This window comes from Strigops habroptila, chromosome 1 (genome assembly GCF_004027225.2).
Source record: "Strigops habroptila isolate Jane chromosome 1, bStrHab1.2.pri, whole genome shotgun sequence".
In the NCBI taxonomy this organism is placed as follows: domain Eukaryota; kingdom Metazoa; phylum Chordata; class Aves; order Psittaciformes; family Psittacidae; genus Strigops; species Strigops habroptila.
In genome coordinates, this window is record NC_044277.2 from 65455966 (window position 1) to 65464227 (window position 8262).

Below are 8262 nucleotides of genomic sequence, written 5' to 3' on the forward strand. Positions count from 1 at the left end.
TTTCAAGAAGCCACCTGTTTTTATGTATGTGCCATGTTGTGCAAAAATGGAAACAAAAAAAAGTTAACTTTGTGAAGTTGTTTGATCTAAAAATACACTGATTCCATTTAGTGGTTGAAAGTGAGCAAAGGAACAGGTAGGGCATAATGTCAACCTCTGTGTTGTACATGGCTGAAGACTGGTAGCAAACAGTGTCTAAATGAGGAAAAGGTTGGGAATAAGCAGCCCCAGAGTCTACACAGGTACCTTAAAAGATGCTGCCTATGAGTAGTATGGTTACAATCAGCTCTAGGCCAGTTCACTGGGAGAACGGTGGTCCCTGGAAAAAGTCATAAGGGCAATATATATACATAAACTCCAACTCCCTCCTATTCTGGCAACTAATTAATGCAATTATTGAAATAAATTCATGAAGTTCTGCATTAAAAATTAAGTGGTTTTTGCTAGCACCACTCTTTGAAAGATAGTCTAGGACTTCCCTCCTCTTCCTAATCTTCTAACTGCAGCTGTACATTTATTCAGGACTTGTTTATAGTTATGCCAACATTATCTTTTATGTTAAATACCACTTCTGTTCCTGGGGAATTTACCTGCTTGATATTTATTTCTTGTCAGCTATCACATCCTTTCTCAATCTTTGTCTTCCTAAGCTAAACAAGTAATTTTAGGCTTTTCTCAGACTTTCTCAGACTTTCTGCTCCTCTCATCATCCTAAGAGCCCTTTTGTGTAACTTTTGAATTTGTGAGATAAGGTTTGTAAGGAGAGGTAATGTATTTTATTAGATCACTGATACAGTTAGAAAAAATAGGAAAGCTTTTGAATATACAAGTCATTCTCATGTACACCCAAAGCTTACCAGCTTTTTTTCCAGCTGTCTCAATTGTGGAATAAAAGATACTGCCTCTGCCTGCAAGCATTTCCTCTCATACATCTCACTTTTAGTCACGCCCTTACCAACCTTAAAATTCATTAGGTGGTCCTCTTTTTCTATGTTTTAGTTAGCTACATAAATGAACTGTCACATATTTTTCTGAAGTCCTGATAGATTAGATCCTACTGTATTTTCCTCTTTTAGAAAAAGTCGAAGAAAGATACTTGTGTTTGACATGGTGTACACAAGCTACATTGGGTTTCACTTAATCCTGTTTTCTGTTTATTTTCATGACATCACTTTTGTTCCATATCAAAACCCTTTTACATTGCGGAATTTAGTTTACAAGCTTGTGGCCTTTCCTTTCAACTGCTGATATTTCAGTATTTTAAAGAATATATTAAATCAATAGGCCAAAAATATCCTGAGCCAGCTCTTTAAAGTCTCCTGGTCATAAGTTATCTGGACCAGCTGCTGTAATGTATTTGTCTCTAAATACACACTAATTGTTGTCTGCCATCAAATGGCTTGATTGCATAAGGCTACCAAAAGACTGAACAGCAGCTTATATTTTGGGTTTTGTTTGTTTGTCTGAAATAGCCACTAAGAGCAAAAGCTATTTTGCTGTCTCTTTTTTTTTTTTTTTAGCTCCCTAAGTTTAGACATATATAAGGGGTTTAGTTTCAACACGTTACTAGGGATGTCAAAAATTCACTCCAGGTGTTTCTATGCCACCCAACACATACACCGTAGAAGTGTGTGTGCTTGCACAATGTCCTTCAAGCAGTTTGTGTTGCACAGTAAAAAGAACCTTCAAGTAATATGTATGGCACAGTAAAAAGAACTCTTTATTGCCTTTCAAAAGGTACATGGGCATGAATTTGGATACTGAAATACATTAATATTTTAAAATAAATATTGCACACTTATTTTTTTAAGGATTTTAGAATTTCAGTAAAATAGCACAGGCCTGATCTAAACCCCACCTATATAAGCTGGAGGAATCATGACTTCAAGGACTAAGATGTATATGTTCTCTGCAGAACACACCTTGTCAGAGGTCTCTCCCCAGAAGAGGGTATAAAGTGGGAGCTGGGATATGTGTGAAGCCTGTCCAGTGATTCATTCTTGTGAAAAACAGCTGATCTAAGGGCTTGGAGAGTCCCTCAAGGACTCACAAGATGCATTTCCAATACAATTTTGAGTGAAGAGGGTTTCCTTTCCAAAAGTCTTCTTATTCTCAGCTGCAAATAATAGATGATCCTGCCAAAATTATATAAAATTTATATGTCTTATAAAGATGAATGGTATGCTTTGTAGGATATCAAGTGTACTCCTCATAAACAGTCTATTTTTAGTGATTTCTGGAGAAATTTTATGCATATTTTTATATGTGAAGGTTTGACTGGACTCACCAATCTTCCTTTTTTTTTATAATAAACCAGCATAAAGTAGAATTTATTTACATAATGCAATGATCCATGAAGGTTACCATAACATCAAGGGACCATATTAACCGCTTGAATGGAATTCATTAGAAATTAACTACCACTTAAATTAATTTTCCCACATTCACAAGGCTGTAATGGTAGAAAAAGGAACCGTCCATCAGCATGTAGTGACAGGAGAGCTGTCACTGCTTTTATTTATAGGTGAATACATTAACCCATGAAGCAGCCTTTTCAGACCAAATCTTGAGCTTCTGTACAAATAAGCTCCTTTAGAAGACTTTTAATAAGTAATCCAGCCTCAGTTAAACAGGAACACATACTGCCAAGCACTTTTGCCACTGGCCTTTTCATAAGAACGGTAGAAAAATTTGCTCCTACAACCCCAAAACTTCACACTTTAAGTAGTTTAGTTTCAATGGGTAATATTACTGGTTAGATCTAGTTATAGTGACATTGTGTTATCGGTATTGGTAAAACTATACAAACAAAAGATTGTCCATTGCTGCTGCTTCTTTTGTTATTTGTTATATCGTTTGAATTTTTTAACTCTCTTAAATATGAATATATATGCAAGTCTCCAAACCGTAGGATAAAAGTGGATGAGACTTGCACCCATCTGCGATCTAGGTATACTTTGGGCAAATTTACTGTAGTACATTGTGGTAAACAATTTGAATAAGCTACAGTGGAAAGGACCTTTGTGGCACCTGTTACATGACCACACCTGTGACAAACCAATACACCATTAGAGGGAGGTGTCTTTTATCTCTGTCAACTTCATAGCTGAAATGATCTTAGGACAATTTCCTGTACAGTTTAATCCAAACAATTTTTTTCATGAATGATTGTAGCTCAGAGCTAAAACCTGGCCCTTATCAATTACTAATATTTTTATTTTCTTTTTAACAAAGTTCATTAAGAAAATTATAGGATTGTTAGCTGTTAAGAAATGTCCCCTGTCTATGACTGTTAAAATAACTAAATAACACCAGTTTTAGATATTTTTCCGTTGGATACTACCATATGTAATAAACAGTGGTGACAAGAACATCAGACAATCCTGTGTGTCAGCAATATTGCTCAGCGAAGTGTTTCATTCTCCTTGCTGTCCAGAAAGACAGAAGTTACAGTGAATCTCATAGTGTTGTCAATGCTTTCTCTTGCGCTTCTCCATGGTTTCTATACCAGTGTCAAAGGAAGCTTCACCACACAGTTTCTCGCATGAGGAATTTGGAGAGTGAGTGGCCTTCTCAGGTATTTCTGTGAGTTTATTGCTGTGTTCAGACACTTGGCAGGCATAGCAAATAGATGAGCTTTTCCTGGGTTACCTACAAGTCCCTATATTCAAAGGGAGCTAAAGGCTATCCTATTACTCTAGTGATAATATTGCATGCTGTTACCTTATATGTTGTCCCCTCTGAACAGATTCTTTTCAGTAGCTTCTCAGAGGTATAGAGATGTTACAAGCTCAGGGCTAAAAATATAAACTCTGTAAGTGAAGAGAAAATCTTTTTCAAGCTTTGTGCCCCAATATTATAGGTAGTTTTCCATTTCAATTATTTAAATATGGCTATACTATGATAGTAAATGGTGCTGAATTAAAAACTCAGTGTCAGTATTACCTAAAAAGACTATCATTGCAGTTATGTCAGTCTCAGCCAGATGTTACACATCTTAACAAAGAATTTGTTCACTTTTCTTATTTTTTTATAGTACTACTTTACCTACTTAAGCTGAAAATCCAGAAGTACTTCTACCATTGGCTTGGGATGCTATTTGTTTAGAATGTAGGCAAGTGATTCTCTGATGTTCCCATCTGCAGCCTAGGGAAAGCTCGTAGCTGGGAGCAGACTAGCCACTCTCCTTCGAAAGTGGCAACTGTCACCAGTACAATGTGTGATTTATTTATTATTTAATGGATTTAGAACATTTAAAATCCTTACAAACACTGTTTTGTCTAATTCTTCCACATTTTATGTGGCATTGCCTTTTAGTTTGTCTGATTTGCATACGCTAATGTACACACATAATGTATAATGTGAATGAGTCAGACAAACTAGAAAAATATGCCATTTTACTTAGTTCTTATCAGGGACTATGGTTAATTTGGTTAATTGATACAATATTGACTAAGTAATGACTCCCACTTCTGTCAACATTTTTACATTTGTTAAATTCCCCTGCCTGATTCTGCTTTCCTGCTTTATTTCCTTTTAAAATTTAAACATCTCAAAAAAGGCTCTTCACAATTAATGCATTTCATGATTGAGCAACACTGAAATTAACTTTTAGCCAATTAAATTTTTACAAGTATTTGCTATTGTCGACAGTAGTAAAAACTTCTGTTTCAGCCACATCAATAATTAATTTGGAAGCACATGCCTGAAATACTTCCCCACATGCAAAGGAGTTGTTGTTCTCCCACAGCTTCCCTCACAGTCATCCTGGTGACTCCCTTGGCACTAGTACGCCATTATTTTGTTGGCAGCATTTTGATTTCTGCATGGTAATGATTAACCTGTACAATGTGTTCCTCTTAATGCAAAGCTGTTTTCTTATCCCTTCAATTCTACAAACTGGAAAAAGCATATAGCCGGAGGCCACACAGAATAATACCAGTGTCAAGCTTTAAAAAACATATTTGTTTTGTGTCCTCTAAGGACAAATGATAGACATGTAAAAATGTTTTCTCTGTTTCTTTTTCATGGAATACTTACTTTAGAATTAACTTCTGTCACAGAAAACATAATTTGAAGCGTCTACTATATATGATTTCTGAGCATTTCTGCTATAAAGAGGAAAATAGTACATTGTGTATGACATGTGTGATTACAAGGTTATAGAAACTCTTTGTGTTTCTCTTGTTGTTATGGTTTCTCCTTAAGAAAGCTTGTCACTGGAAACAGAAGAGCGTCCTTCCTTCAGAAGAGGCAAGTATATAATTCTATGACACAGCGCAGTGTAATGAATGTAATTTTTAATTGCTTTATAATACTTTAAATTCTTACATATCTGAAGCACTGTGCTCTTCATGCAGTCCAGTCATGTATCACTTTTGAAATATTTCAGAGGAGAAAAGAGATTTTTACGATACATCGTTAAGTGTTCTGATGATTACACAGGCTATAACCTATTTCCATCTTTAATTTTGTCCTCTTCAAGTTACAATCATCCTAGTGTCCTTTTATTCATTAAGATTGTTCTGTAACATACTTTCTCTGTCTTACCTATTTGTTAATTCTGTTTCTGTGTGATATCAAGCATACTTCATTTCATGCTTCATTGTCCAGGTTTTAGTTTCAGCTCCAGTATATTAAATGTTCCCACCCTTTTGCTCCATATTTTATAGTCAACAGTACAGAAGCGTTAAAAGCCTTTCTCAGAAAAAAAAAGGATGAGTGTTCTTAATGTAGAATTCTCTTCCTTCAGAAACTTGTCTGACCCCAAACCTTATGACTTCACAGTCAAGAAAAACAAAATTCATTCAAGGCAAAAATATCAGCAAGTTTCTGAAGTTAAAATATTGGACATTTTCTCTTTTCTTCCTGTTTCACACCCCTTCTCCTTGAAATAAAGACAAAACCTATACACTAAAATGAGGAAAAAAATTTTAGCTGTATAATTTTTGATTTTCTACATATTATTAGGAATTTTATGTACCATTGTTTCTGATTCCAAAATATTCTACTTCATTTCATTGAAGACTTGACTTTTTGTTTGAAATCCTTAATTTCCTGGCTCAGTTGTTGTAGTGGAACTGATGACCGAACAGGATTTCCAGGATCTGAGGAAGACCTGTGTTACCGACTGGGCTTAAACCACGACATACTGATAAAAGGGAGTAAGCATGGAAGGCTCTTAGAAAACGCTGTTGTGGATGTAAAAGAGATGCTAATTGTAACAAAGCCCTTGGAGACTGAGATGCTCATGAAATAGTCATGGTTCAACCTGTCCGTCACTTTCTTTTGGTCAAAGGCTGGACGGCCGAATGACAAACGATTCTGGTAAGTCAATTAGAGAGGATCTTGGAAGCAGTACAAATTATCAAAATAGTTGTGGTCCGAATGGATCACATCCCCCAAACTGGATAGTGAAGTGACTTCTCTGTGCTCTTAAAAATCATGTTGAGAAGTCTTATGTAGCACCCAGTCAGTTCATGAAGGCTGGCCTTCAACTGCAGAGTGAGCACAGCCCACCTCCCTGGGAGAAAGAGCATGCAATTTCCTGAGGACTTGGTCAGGAACACGGAGTGCCCTGGGCTGAAGATTCACAGTCAGTACCCAGGAATTTACTAGTGAGCACCCAAGAAATCACCTCCAAGGGTTCGGCCTGAGAGGGAGGAAGTCCCTTTGAGTAGTCCTGTTCACACTGAATCACTGGGGAACCAGAAGCCAGCAGTGAGAGTCCTTCTTTAAAGTCTCCTCTTTGCAGAACTCAAGCAGGGAAACTACAGCAATGGCTTGGCCAGCTTGGCATGGTGGGTCTTATCAAGGTGCATGGCAGAGAGCCCAGAAGCAGCCTCAGCTGTTGTGCAGGATAATTCTTTCTCCAAAATGAAGGGAAACTGAGCCATGGTTTGTGCTTTCTTTGCCTAGAAGATGAAGTCTTTACATTTGTTACCAGGGGGTCTGGAAGTGGTTAGCCAGCAACAGCGTGCAGGTCTTCCCCCTTCATGCAGCCTGCTGCCATAATTTCTTTCAGCCTTCTCCAGCCATCACTGGCACCCTCGTGTCAGTAGGGCAAGCATCCATGGGCCAGTGCCCTCCTGCATGTTTGGGAGCCAAGCACTCCTCTGTGCTGGCCCTAGCTGAGGAACCACTGAGAGGAACAGCACAGCATCCTCTGCACTGGTGGTATCTGCAGCGGGGAAACCCCTGCAGTCGAGCTAAAGGCAGCTGAAAGGGGAGCTTGTGGGTGCAGCACTGGGGAGAAGGAGTGGGGCAAAGGCAAGACTTCCACTGTTGTTTGCACAACAGAATGATTGCTGTAGCTGTAGATCCCTATTCCCTCTCTAATATCTGTTGTATGATGTGCCAGCACTTCTCCAGAGCAGAGGATAAAATACACACAGGATGCTTTTGTCTGTTTTGTTCCCTTTGCCTGTTCCATAACATCTTTTTTGTCTACAGCAGTTAAATTATCCTCAACTTCAGCTGCAAAGCATCCTGTAGATTTTCTGCTTAGAGTAGAATTGCAAGAAATTTCTGAATGCATTTGACACAGATATGTTTTAATTAAATGTAAAATTCCAGCAGTTATTATTGAAATATTGCCTAAGCCTTGGGTTCAACTGGGTTTTGGAGAACACACTAGAAAAAAATGAGGGCAGTTAAACAAAGAAAGGAACTCCAAGAATCCCAAAAACAACTTAAAAATAGAAAAAAGGTGATAGTAACAAAAGTGAAGCTAAAAATATAATCAACATTAAAAACCCAAATACAGTAATATTTACTATAGAAGAATAAAAAAAGCAAACCAACCAACTATACAGATCTTAGCTGTCCATTGAAATACTTTGAACAAGACTGTAGAAAACGTCAATTTCAGCTTTATTTTCCCTTGTGAACTAATTGCTTCAGAATTAAAAGAAAATATTGTCATAGTACTGATGGTACCAGGATAGAACAGAAAGAAGCACTTGTTCTTCCTATACTAGTAACTAAAAATGAAGAGGAAAGACAAGAGTTTTCTGTCTATAATAGTTGGCTCCATTGACATATCAGCTACTCCTTCTTTGACTTAATGGAATATCAAACAGGTTGTGCTCCCACTTATGGTCATTAGGCTTGAAGTGCTGATTGCTGCATACTCAAGGCCTTTGGCTTCTCTTTGGCACCATCACAAGGAATACCCACAGGTGTGTTTCTTTACTGTTGAACACTTATGTTTAAATATGTATTAAAAATCTGATTAATTTGTCAATGAACAAAGCTGATTTT